We start from the raw sequence: 12,395 nt of genomic DNA on the forward strand, positions 1-12,395 counted from the left end.
TAGCAAGTGTGAACAATCTGGTCAGGGGTAATAGGTGCCTATATAAGACAAAGCCCCGAATATGGGGACAGTCCCTATAAAATCGGGACATCTGGTCACCCTAGAAGAGTGGGTGTGTGGGTGTGTGTGGGTGTGTGGGTGTGTGGGTGTGTGGAGAGCCTTTAAAAGGGTGGCCCCCTCTGGCTTGGCTTTTCTCCCTTTCCCTCTTGGCCCCCTCTTCTCCGGGGGCCTGGGACAGGTCGCACTGGAGCCGTGTGGGGTGGGAGGGTGTGTCCGTGTGGGGCTGGGGACAGTTGTGTGCAGGACGGCGGGTGGGCGCTTGTTCACGCCTGGCTGCGCTGGTACCGGGCCCGAGTTTGTGGGTGTTCGTGTTGTGCTGGGAGTCTGGGGGGGTGTGTATGTGGGGGGGGCCCGCCCTGCCCAGCGCTGGGGGGTGTGTGGGGGGGCCCGCCCTGCCCAGCGCTGGAGGGGGTGTGGGGGGGGGCCCGCCCTGCCCAGCGCTGGAGGGGGTGTGTGGGGGGGGCGCGCCTTGCCCAGCGCTGGGGGGTGTGTGTGGGGGGCGCGCCCTGCCCAGCGCTGGGGGGTGTGTGGGGGGCCCGCCCTGCCCAGCGCTGGGGGGTGTGTGTGTGGGGGGGGTGCGCCCTGCCCAGCGCTGGGGGGTGTGTGTGGGGGGCGCGCCCTGCCCAGCGCTGGGGGGTGTGTGGGGGGGCCCGCCCTGCCCAGCGCTGGGGGGGGTGTGGGGGGTGTGTGGGGGGCCCGCCCTGCCCAGCGCTGGGGGGTGTGTGGGGAGGGGGGCGCGCCCTGCCCAGCGCTGGGGGGTGTGTGGGGGGCCCGCCCTGCCCAGCGCTGGGGGGTGTGTGTGGGGGGTGCGCCCTGCCCAGCGCTGGGGGGTGTGTGTGTGGGGGGGGTGCGCCCTGCCCAGCGCTGGGGGGTGTGTGGGGGGCCCGCCCTGCCCAGCGCTGGGGGGTGTGTGTGTGGGGGGGGTGCGCCCTGCCCAGCGCTGGGGGGTGTGTGTGGGGGGCGCGCCCTGCCCAGCGCTGGGGGGTGTGTGGGGGGCCCGCCCTGCCCAGCGCTGGGGGGTGTGTGGGGGGTGTGTGGGGGGCCCGCCCTGCCCAGCGCTGGGGGGTGTGTGGGGAGGGGGGCGCGCCCTGCCCAGCGCTGGGGGGTGTGTGGGGGGCCCGCCCTGCCCAGCGCTGGGGGGTGTGTGTGGGGGGTGCGCCCTGCCCAGCGCTGGGGGGTGTGTGTGTGGGGGGGGTGCGCCCTGCCCAGCGCTGGGGGGTGTGTGGGGGGCCCGCCCTGCCCACCGCTGGAGGGGGGGTGGGGGGCGCGTTGTTCTGCAAGGAGCATTTCTAAAACCCTTGGCTAGGGGGTGCAGGGCTCGGCCGCTCGCTGGTTCCCAGCGCTTCTTCCCAGTGGCTTCCCTGGTCACATGGGCTACGCGTGAGAGTTTAAAAGCGCCTAAAACCCTTCGAGCCGGTGCAGAAGAAGCTGGTGGCTCCATCGTCCGAGGAGCGAGGCTGGGGCGGGCCGGGCCGGGCCGGGCCGGGCGCTGGAGCGGAGGCCGCCGGCGGCAGCGGGCGGGGAAGCGCTGTAAGTACCGCGGGCGCTGGGATCCGGACAAGACCCAAAGTCGGGTCGATCTGGATCTGGATCCGGATCCGGATCCGGCCCCTTCCCGCGCGGGGGGCTGCGCCCTGCCTTGGGCAGGGACATCCCTCCATGCAGCGCCGGGAGGCTTCTGCGGAGGGGCCGGGGGTTTCCTTGCAGGGTCGCCCAAGCTGCCCACTGGGGTGCGCGGCTTTTCGGGGACCCCCCCCACCCCCTTGTCTGATGCGTCTGGCGGGTGGGCTGCTTGGTCCCCAGCCCTGCTCTCGGCTTGCCGTTCAACACGGGCATCGGGGGAAGGGGGGCCGGGGGGGGGGCCCACAGGGGGTCGTTAGTTTTTTGTGCAAAAAGCCAGGGCAACCGGCGCGGAGCCGGCAGCGGCGCGGGCGCGCTCTTTGAAGCGAGGAGACGGGCAGGGAGCGGGGTGTGGTGCACGGAAAGTGGAAGCTTTGCCTTTCGCGATTGATTTGCAGCCCGGTTCCCTGGCTAGACAATTAGCTGGCGCTTCTCTCATCTTTTTTTGGTCGGCTCGGCTGTGGCGGCCAGGGGTCAAAGGAGGCAGCGACCCAGTGTCAGGCGTCCTCCGCGGAAGCTATTCTGCATTTCTGATTGATTAGTTGGAGCGGAAATGCTTTCTTCCTTCCTTGGCTTTTCTTCCCACTGTCTCCCCCCATTCCTCGCCCTCTGTCTCTCTTTTTTTTTTTTTTTTATCAACCATCTTCGGCTGCATGCCTGTTCTCCCACCTTGGGTGGACCAGAGTTTCCCTCAACTCTCCCAAACTTGGGTGGAGACAGGAGTTTAATGGCCAGGAGCTGGGCTCCAAGGCCCCTGCGCCCGGCCGGATTTGGGGTGTGGGAAGAGACACAGGGCCTGTCTTCCCTAAAAGCACTTCTTTAAACAGGAACATCAAAGGGACTGGACCAGCTCTGCTCTGCGAGGGGCTGGAGCTCCCTGGACAGGCATGCCCCTGGAGCTCAAAGACTGGCTTAGCTTTGCCATGCCCAGTTGCAAATGGAAGGGTTACTTTTTTGGGAAGGCAGCGTCCCCCTATACCTCGGAAGTTTCACAGGGTTCTTGTCAAGCCCAGACCAACCTCTTAAAGCTGCGTTGGAAAAATATTCCTCCCCTTTTGAAGTCTAAAATTGTTGCATGGGGCGGTGGGCCTTGGCAGGAGAGAAGGGGTTGGAGCTTATTCTTTATTTAAGCATTGAATGGATTCTCAGCAACAACCGAAAAAGAGACATTTTGCGGCAGGCGTGTGTGTGACTGTGAGATACACACAGACTTTGAGGCACTAACCTTTCCCTCTTCTGCTGAGCCCTCTGACTTTGTTCCTATCAGTCGGCCTTTGTGATGGTGTGTGTGTTGTCCAGGGGTCAGGCTGAGGCGGGGGGTGGGGGTGGGGGGTGATCTGGAATGTTTTGGGAAAGAATTCGACAAGCTTGTTTCCTGCTGGCCCGTTTCTCCCCCCTCTTGCCATGCCGGTGCTGGCTTGGGGTGGACTTTTGCGGGGCGATGTTTGGGAATGAGCACCCGCCGCGCCGAGATGTGTGATAAAGTTTGTTCTTCGGGGCAGTTTCTGCCTCCTTCGCGCCCCTTCCCCCTGCCCTCTGGGCTGAGGGCTGTGCAGTGACCGTGATGCAAATTGAGAAGTTCTGTGGGGAGAACCTCCCAAATGCCCAGCCATTGCAACCGGCATCGGGCTGAAACTTGGGCAGCAATTTTCCCTTTCCTGTGCCGTCTCGCAGCAGTGTCCGTGATTGCAAATGCTGGAGCTGAGGCTGCCCTGAAGTTCTTTGTAAATTATAGTGAAATCTGCTTTTTCCTTTTTCTTTGCTGTGATTTTTTCCCCCTTGCTCTTATTAAAACGACCACCAACCACCCCAAAGTTACATCAAAATAGTACCCATCAGGGGAGTGCTGTGCTGGGAATAGATGCTTTTCTTTCTGTGAGGGTGTTTGTCGGAAACTAACATTTGGAGCGGCTGGGGAACTGTTCTTCCACTGCTAGGTGATTTATCCCAAGCCGGAGTACTGGAACTACTTTGCAGGACCTGGTTTCACACACACACACATCTGTGTCCGCCACCCTGAGTCCCTAAGCTTTCCCCGTACCCTGGTCATAGAGGTGTGTGCTGGGTTGTGCATTGTTCACATGAGCTGCGGAAAGTGTCTGGGGGATGGTGCTCTTGGGAAAGCTGTTTGCTTGCACTCCGCCTGGGCCTGGCCTGGACCTCCCTTACTCTGTTCTGTTCAGGTCAAACCCCCTGGACTTTCTGCGAGAGGCTTGACAAAGCCCTGGCTGGGATGGTTTAGTTGGGATTGGCCCTGCTTTGAGCAGGGGGTTGGACTAGGTGACTTCCTGAGGTCCCTTCCAACCCTGAGATTTTATGAGAGTTTTGCCTGGGTACCTAAGCGCGGGATTTGCTGGTGTGTGTTCTGCCATGTTACTGGCTGCCCCCCTCACCCTTCCACCTGGCTTCACGGTCGAGTCCAACGGGCTGGTGCACCTTTTCGCTCGTGCTGCAACACAGCTGGCATCAAAGACACGGGAAGATTCCCACCCCCTGGGAGCCCCACATATGTGGGCCCCTCTGATTCCGGCTCCCTACTGCCTGGGCGCACAGTGAGTTTGTTGCGGAAGGGTAACTTTGCCTAGTACGTGGGTTTGCCGCAGGGATAGGCGCATGGGACTCGAGACTCTGCACCTGCATAGGGCCCTTTAGGGCCAGGGCTGGTTGGAACAATCCTATCGTGTTGGTCTGAATTAGGCTCTGAGAGCCTGATCCCACGAGGGGTTGAGCTCCAAGTCCATGAGGGTCCTCATCACCTGCTAGGGGTGCAAAGCCCGGGGTGCAAAGCCTGGCACATCCTTAGGGCACCGACATCCAGCTAACTGAGCCCCTTTCAGAGAGCATGTGCTTCTCGGGGCACGTAGGTCTGCTCTCCACAGCTGTGAGTCCTTATATGTAAGGAGGAAGAGAAGAATATCCCCTCGGCTTGCGAGGCAGGGCTGGTGCACCCAGGGGCGCGTGTCTCCCAGTACCATGGCCACCGCGCCTGACCAATGGGGCTGGCTGAATGATGTGCTGGGGCAGGTCAGTATCTGAGTGCTCCCCCTGGAGTTCTGCACTTGGGTGCCTTTGCCAGCAGCCCATGTGGCGCCCTCTCCAGGCAGCGAGCAGAGTGGCAGGGGCCTTGCCCAGACCTGGCCCTTCCCTGCCTCTCCTTGGCGGGCTGGCTTGGGAGAAAGTGCCCCCTTTCCCTAGACACTGGCACTACCGGTGCTTGGGGGCTGGGGTTAAAGCCCCACAGCTCTTAGAATGAGCCGGGATGAGAAGCACCTTTTAGATCCGCTCCTGGGCACCAATGCAGGGCTGGTCCCTAGAGAGAATTTTAGTGCCACCTTTAAATGCCCCAAGAGATGGGCTCCCGTTCTTTCCCCTGGTGACACTAACTAGATCTCCCGCTGGGGAAGCTTCTCCCAACGCTCAGCCCAAAGTTCCCCTTAACGTCAACCCACTCTAGCTAGCGAGCCCCCCATGCACTGCGCTAAATCTTTCCACCCCCTTTGCAGATTTGCATCCAGCCCGGCCCGTCAGGACTTGTGTCGCCAAGTGAGACAGATCCTAGCTCTTCTAAGTTTTCCATGTCAATCAATCCCTCCTTCCCCTGCACTGTTTTTGTTCTTGGCTTTTCAGAAGTCCTGCCAATTTCACCACTTTGTTCTGGTGATGCAGTGCCCAGGCCTGGCTGCTGTTTGTTCTGGGTACGTTTGCCTCAAAGCTGCGCAGGGAAGGACGGTTAATGGAATAGTGGCTCCTTCTCTGTGACAAGAAGCTCTGGCGGCACCAAACCAGAAGACGTCCACTCTGTTCTAACTTCTGGTCCCCAAGCAAGCATAGAGTTTTGTTGCGGCTAAACCAGCCTAGACAGATGGCTGTCCAGCCTCTGTCCCCTGATCAATGGGCGGCCATGGTGAAAATTCCTCCCTGCTCCCAAATTTGGCCATGTGGTTTATTTGTACTCCCCCAACCCCTAAACGTTCCACCTGAGAGCAATGCCCTGGTGTGCTAGGCACTGCGTGTGCATGGAGGAAGTGACATCCCAGGCCCCAAAGAGCTTACAGTCTCAATAGACAAAATAAGCAATGTATGCAAGAGGGGGAGGAGTATTCTTCCTATTTTACTGATGGGAAAACTGAGGCCTGCTGTGATTTAAGTGATTTGCCTGGGATCACATGGGGAGTCTATGGCAAAGCCAGGATTTGAACCCAGGTCTTGTGAGTCCTAATCCAGTGCCTTAACTACAAAACCAGCCTAGTTGAGCGCTCTGTCCGAGCGACTGAGAAGCCCCTGTGTACCCCTCCGGTATCCTTGGTACCCAGCAGTAACCGTCAGTTTGGTTGCTTGGCCAGGGTGGGGTGATGTGAGGGGATGCTGGGTGCCCCTTGGCACAGAAGGACTGAAACACATTGCTGTTCATGATAAAGGCCTTGACAGCTCAAGTATCGGGTAGCTGGACTCCGGCACTGCAGTGGTGAGATACCTCTGCCCCTGTGGATTTCTCTGGGTTTCTTTGTTACCGGACTGCAGACTTCCAGCAGCAAGAGCAAGCTCCCTGGTAATGTTAGTCCCGGGAAGAATCGTCCAGGAGTGATCTCTTGGAAAATGGCCCTCGTGGCTGCCCCCTGCTCCTTTTGTGTCTCCAGGGGGCATCGTGACATGATGGCGAGGCAGGTCACTAGAGCACCGGGGAAGTTCAACACGGCAGGTGTTTGATGCCCCGGCAGGTGTTTTCAGTGCCAGGGGGTGTTCTGCAGAAGGTGGTCCCGGGCTGGGCCCCAGGTCAGGATCTCGCCCTTGGGAAGTACCGCCCCTCTACCAGCTGCTGCCGCATTGACCATCACTTCCTTTGAAAGCGGTGACTGACAGGAAATGACATCATTGGACACACACCAGAATGACGCTCTGCATTTGCACTGCGGCAGGCTGGGATGATTTAAGGGGTCTCAAACCCAGCAGGGTCAGGCCTGGCCAGAACTTGCGTGGGAGCCCGCTGAGGATAACCCAGGTGGCGCGTTAAGGCGGTTTGGTAGTTCACTTTGGTGGTGCTATTCCCCCTGAGCTGGTGCTGATCCAGTTCCCTCGAATGCCACCAGGGGGCACAGGTGCTGCTAGAATGTTTTTTGGAAGAGGCTTAAAAGTGAGCTGCTGCCCGACCGTTCGGGCTCCTTGAAGGCCCCATGGTGTGTTTTGTAAGTAGAGCGTCCACCCCACTGCACAGGCCAGATTCCCATCTAGATAAAACTGCCGCCTTCCTTCCTAAATCCCTCCCGCCTTTACCAGTGGATGGAGCATATTGGTTTCCTGTTTCTGTAAAACCTGGCTTGAGAGACCTTGGATCAATGTCTTTGTGCTCACTGCGACCTCAGTGGCTGAAGCACTGGGGTCAGGTACAGCAGCCCTAGGTGAGTTTCTTTTCAGAGAGACAGAGGAGACGGAAGGGGCCGGACAGGCTGGGTGTCTCTTGGGGATATTGGAAACTCAAGAAATGCGGAGTGTGATTTCAGCTTTCTCGAGTGGTCAAGCAAGGAAACCGTGCTTCGACCTGGGGTGAAGTTAGGGTTGGCACTTGAGGTTAGATTCAAGGCTGGATCACTGTGTGGGTTCAGATTCGACCTGGGGTGGTGATATGATGTATTCCCCTATGCTGTTTCCACACGGTCATGTCCCAGAACAGCAGAAACCTTGTGACACAGCTGATTTCATGAACTTTTTTTTTTTTCCTATCTCAAATAGGATGCACATGTGTCCCCATATATGGGTGTGTGTGTGTAAACGTGTTTGTACATATGTTTGTGTGTGTGTGTGTGTATATATATACACACAAATAATGGTGATAATGCCTTCTGCCCTTAACATTTATTACTCTACGAATCTATAAAATATAACACCTATTGTGTATTGGAATGCATTTTTCCTGTTGCAGCAAACCTTATAAAGAGACATTGTATTTATATGCAGGTTTGGGATGATTCACTGTCTTTCTTGAATTTTGATAGTTAATAACTTTGCTATATTTGCAAGTATTTTTTTCCAGTGTTTATCTACTTAAAGTTTTGCACAGCAGGAAGTGGAAAATCTTCAGGTACCTACAGTTTGTTCAACATTTCATGACATCAGAAATCCAGATTCTACACTAAAAATCTTATACTGTTATTAATATTTTGAAAGATTTAAAACTAACGATTTAGAAATTAAATGCCTTCTGTGATGAAATACTGAAATATTTGCAGGAGCTACTGTCTGTCTATCATTAGCCCTCAACTAATATTTCAGAGAAATGCTGACATTCATCACAAACATCAGTTCTGTCTAGACAGTGTTTGCCAACTGGTTTTGCATGTTGCACCTAAAATGATTAGAACCGAAAGAGATTAGAGAATGAAAATGTGTTTTCTCTATGTTGTCAGTTTGTTTACAGTGTGTCTCTGACAGCACTTTGACTAGTCTAGTCACTTTTGCTGGCTCTCCTTTGTGTGTATGTATTATCCTTTCCCCAGCTGTTGTGTGGGTCTTTCACACAACAGAGGAAAGAAAAATGCTTAGAAATGTGTTGGTTTATATTAAAGCCACACAGATTGGCAGGGTGCCGAGGACTTTGGAACTACTTTGAACTCTCTCTGTAGAGGTTTGACAGGTGTCCCGTTAAAAGTGCACTTTCCGTCAGCCCTGGCAGAGGAGCCCCCTGCCAACGATAACCCTCCCTCTGGGAGAGCCCTGAACGAGCGCCCCAGCGTGGTGTTGAGAGGTGAGTTGTGTTGCGGGAGGCCGATGAGCTCTGGAGCTAGGGTTCTGATCGCCAGTGATGCTTTGAGAAAGAGAGTGAGTGGCCAGGAGAGTCTGGTTCCCAGCCTGGCAGTGCCATTTGTTTGGAATATTGGTTGTTTCCAGTCCCGACGGTTCTGTGTTGCCGTGCATTGTCGAAGGGCTCTCGGCAGGAGAGGCAGCTTCTAATGTCCCTGGTAGATGAAGTGGTTCTCATGCCGGTGACTTTCAGCACCCCCACAGGGTTGTTGCCAGGTTCATTGCTGCTCATAAAACACGTTGAGCTCTCTGGATGAAAGAAAGCTGTGGCCGACAGAAGAATTAACGTTCGCTCCAGTGGCCAGGGAAATCGCCTTTCTCTTGCCTTTTGGGTATTGCACCGTCTGTCCCTGTTTGGGTTAAAGGAGCCAAAGGATCATGATCAAGCATTTCTGTAAGGAAGCTGCAGTTGTTGAAGGCACTGTGACTGCTCTAGGAATTGTGACCTCCCATCTCTGAGCGTTGTGGAGGGGCCATGGGAGCCATTAAATATCTCGGAGCAGTGTGGAGCTGGCTGGGTGTAAGCAGCGTGCGACGCACACAAAGCGAGGGGCTGAAAGTGCCGCTGGAAATGCCAGGTGAGGCGGAGACACTGAAGGCAGGATTTCTTTCTGATGCTGGAAATGCTGCTAGGCAAGAAGCTGGGCTTTTTTCCCTGTGGAACTTGTAATTAATATGGATGAGCCCAGAGCGTGCCTGGGATCTGTGAATACATGGGCTACATCAGAATGTGGGTCAGTGCAAACCACAATAAGCAGGGATGGATTGGGCTAGGTCACTGATACGGACCTAGCAAGAAGCGTGACCCAGTGGTTAAAACAAGACTCATGGAACCTCTTGAGTTCTTCTCACTGACTCTGCTCTTGACTCCCTGTGTGACCTTGGTCAAATCACTTAACTTCAGCTTCCACATCTTTAAAATGGGATAATATTTACCTACCTCAACAGGGATATTCAGGCTTAATTAAGTGGTCTAGGTAATACTTAGTCCTTCCATGAGTGCAGGGGACTGGACTAGACGACCTCTCGAGGTCCCGTCCCATCCTACAGTTCCATGAAGTGCAACCAGGACCATGCAGATGCACAAGTGGAGAGAGGCATTGTGGGGGAAAGAATGTGTTTTCAGCTGCTATATTCGTAGGGCTGGGAACAATCCCAGGAATGGGGTGCTGCAGGTTAAGCAATGAGCACCCCAAAGGGCATGGAATGATGGTGGGGTCATGGGCATGGCCCTGCCACACTCATCATCAAAGCCAGTTTGACGACCCCACTCCCAGCCCCTAGGTTGTCAGCAAGGTTTGAACCCAATGCCTTCGCTGCCAACGTACAGACTACTGCCACTTGTGTGAAAGATGGAACGCTGTCAACCGGTAGCAGTAGTAGGCTGTTATCCTGCATGTGGACCAGTCTCAAGAAGGGGGCACTTGGCACGCACTCCTCAAGCATGTCACTGGTGCACTCTGCCAGGCCAGAGCTCTCCAGCCCCACGGGTCTCTGAGCAGCCCTGAGTCACCTACAGGCTTCTGGGTGGATGTGTCATGCACTTGCAGCTTCATGGACTGGGTTTGATGCTGCTCTCAATTTTACTGCTGTAGATTTGGCCGAGTCCCATGGACTCATCGTGACAGGGCGCATGTATGGCTTGGGGCCTGCTTGGAGCTGGGGGAGTGATTGAGGGCAAAATGTGACCTTTGATCCCCATGGGGATCAGCTTTAACCGCACAGTGGAGCAATACATAAAGAAGGCTTAAGAGCTACCTGCCTACCTATGACCAGCTCCTTCCCCGTGCTATGCTGCCACCACTGAGAGAGCCCTGCATTTATGCTCCAGCTGATTCCCCACTTGAGCACAGGAATGGGGCTGCTGGCTGGGTGAACTCAGTGAGGGCTCCCTGGCTTGATCTGAGATAGCCTGGAAGTGGGGGATGCCAAAGCACGGGGAAAAAGACCAGTGTTATTCCCAGGCACTTGGAAATGGGAGTAGGGAATTACTGGAGGGGATCCTGCTTCATGAACTGCCCCGTTTTGCTGGGGGGCGAGTTGTGTTGCATTGAACTGCTGCACCTTGGGTTGCATTTGCAAGCAACATCTGGGGTGTCCTGGAGCAAATGCATCACCAGGCACAGCCCTGTGTTAGCAATGTGTCTAAACCCAAATAAATACTAACTAGAGGAGCTGTCTGCTCTTAGTTACCCAGGTGTAAATGCTGAGTAACTCCACTGACTTGGAAGGACTCTTGGCACTCAATAGTACTGGGTCTTCAGTGGCTTCCAATCTGAGCATCAAAGGTGCTGATGAGGAGGGTGGTTTGTGGTGGTTGGGAATTGGTTAGTATCCCTTTAAATAGTTTGGCAGCCCTCCAGCGGGCACTCGCTGTGTTGTGTGTTACAGACCCCTGCAGTGTGTCTCCATAGCTAAGCTTTGCTCGTTGTATGTTTAGTAAACATGAAAAAAGAAAAGGAGGACTTGTGGCACCTTAGAGACTAACACATTTTATTTGAGCATGAGCTTTTGTGAGCTACAGCTCACTTCCTCGGATGCATGCAGTGGAAAGTTAGCCCATGTGGTTCCTTTATCACGCTTGCTGTATTCACCCCAAATGGCCCAGCGGTGCTACACTGCTCCTGGGCCGTTCCTGAGCATGTCCCCCCGGCCCTGCAGAAGCCCACCGGGCCGGCTTGGGGCAAGAGAAGATGTGATGCTCGTTTTGATCTCTGCCTCTGTCCGCTAATGAGCTCTTTAAGGGCGTCCTGAAAGGCCTTTTTCACAGAGTGCAGTGCGGCTGCGGTTGCCCCAGGACAGAGCTGTAGATTAGCAAAACTGACCTAGGGTTGCCTCTGTTCAAAGTCATGCACGCAAAGTGGCTGTTTGATGCTTTATTTGATCAGCTACAAGAAGCATAAAGTTTCCTGCACTTACAAGGGTGGGGTGGAGGTCCTTAGGCTCCAATTGGAAGCAAAGGGAGTTCTCGCTGCTGCCTATAGGACACCGTGGAGAAGGTAAGTTGAACACTGGGCTCATTGTAGCAGGATATTCTTCTTCCTTCATGACATAAAACGTGCTGCTCGTACAAACGCCCGCGTTCTCCTGTCGGCCTGTTCCTGCACGGTCTAAAAATAATGCTGGCAATGAAGAGGCAGCCTGTGCTCTCCAGTGGTTAGGACACAGGACTCGGGTTCAGAGGGCCTGAATTCTAGCCCAGGCTCGGCCACCGGGCCACTTTGGGTGAGTCACTGAACGCCTTTGGGCCTCGCTTGCCCTGTCTTTGAAACGAGGATTAAACCCTCCTCCCTTCCGAGCAGGAGCGTGAGTTGAATCAATGACTACTTGGAAAGCGCCGTGAGCCCCCTGTGTGGAAAGTTCTAGGGAACAATCCTCAGTGTCCTGGCCAAGCTGCCCCAAAATAACTACAAAAAGAAAAGGAGTACTTGTGGCACCTTAGACTTTTTGCGGATCTGGACTAACATGGCTGCTACTCTGAAACAAAAATAACTAATGATTTGGGGGAAGAGGGTCTCAGTTCTTGGGTCAACAAGTTTAGATGCCTGGGTTTCAGAGGGTGGGTTCTTGGCACTGTCTGATGCTCAGGGCCTTTCGGGGCATCACAAGTTGCTTTTGAGAATCTCTCCCAATGCTCTCCCACGCTGAAATCCGGAAGCAGTAGGAGAGGGTTTCATCTAGACCTCCAGCTGTGCTGGACAGCGATTGATATTTTTTTGACAGCTTCCTAGCTCCACGCTACGGAGCTGCTTGCTCGTAACCCATACCCTATGCACGTGCCATCACTCCAGCCCGCATGTGTTCCACAGACTCGCCTTTACGTGCATACTCCATGACGCCTGCTTGCCGCAGAAGGGGCTAAAGCGGTGCTCTCCTGTGAGTCCGCAAAAGTACTTGTTGGATGGTCTGTGCTCTGGGGA

General features: G+C 55.2%; 1 protein-coding gene across 1 annotated transcript in view; it reads left to right on the forward strand.

Annotated features, from left to right (window-relative positions):
- The first annotated feature begins 1,466 nt into the window (after positions 1-1,466).
- CNTFR (ciliary neurotrophic factor receptor) overlaps positions 1,467-12,395 on the forward strand; it is a 460,255-nt gene continuing 449,326 nt past the window's right edge. Inside the window, exon 1 of the mRNA XM_073343357.1 lies at positions 1,467-1,590. The gene's annotated coding sequence lies outside the window, so the exon portion shown is untranslated. The remainder of the gene's footprint in view (positions 1,591-12,395) is intronic.

Source organism: Lepidochelys kempii, chromosome 5, assembly GCF_965140265.1.
Source record: "Lepidochelys kempii isolate rLepKem1 chromosome 5, rLepKem1.hap2, whole genome shotgun sequence".
Lineage (NCBI taxonomy): Eukaryota > Metazoa > Chordata > Testudines > Cheloniidae > Lepidochelys > Lepidochelys kempii.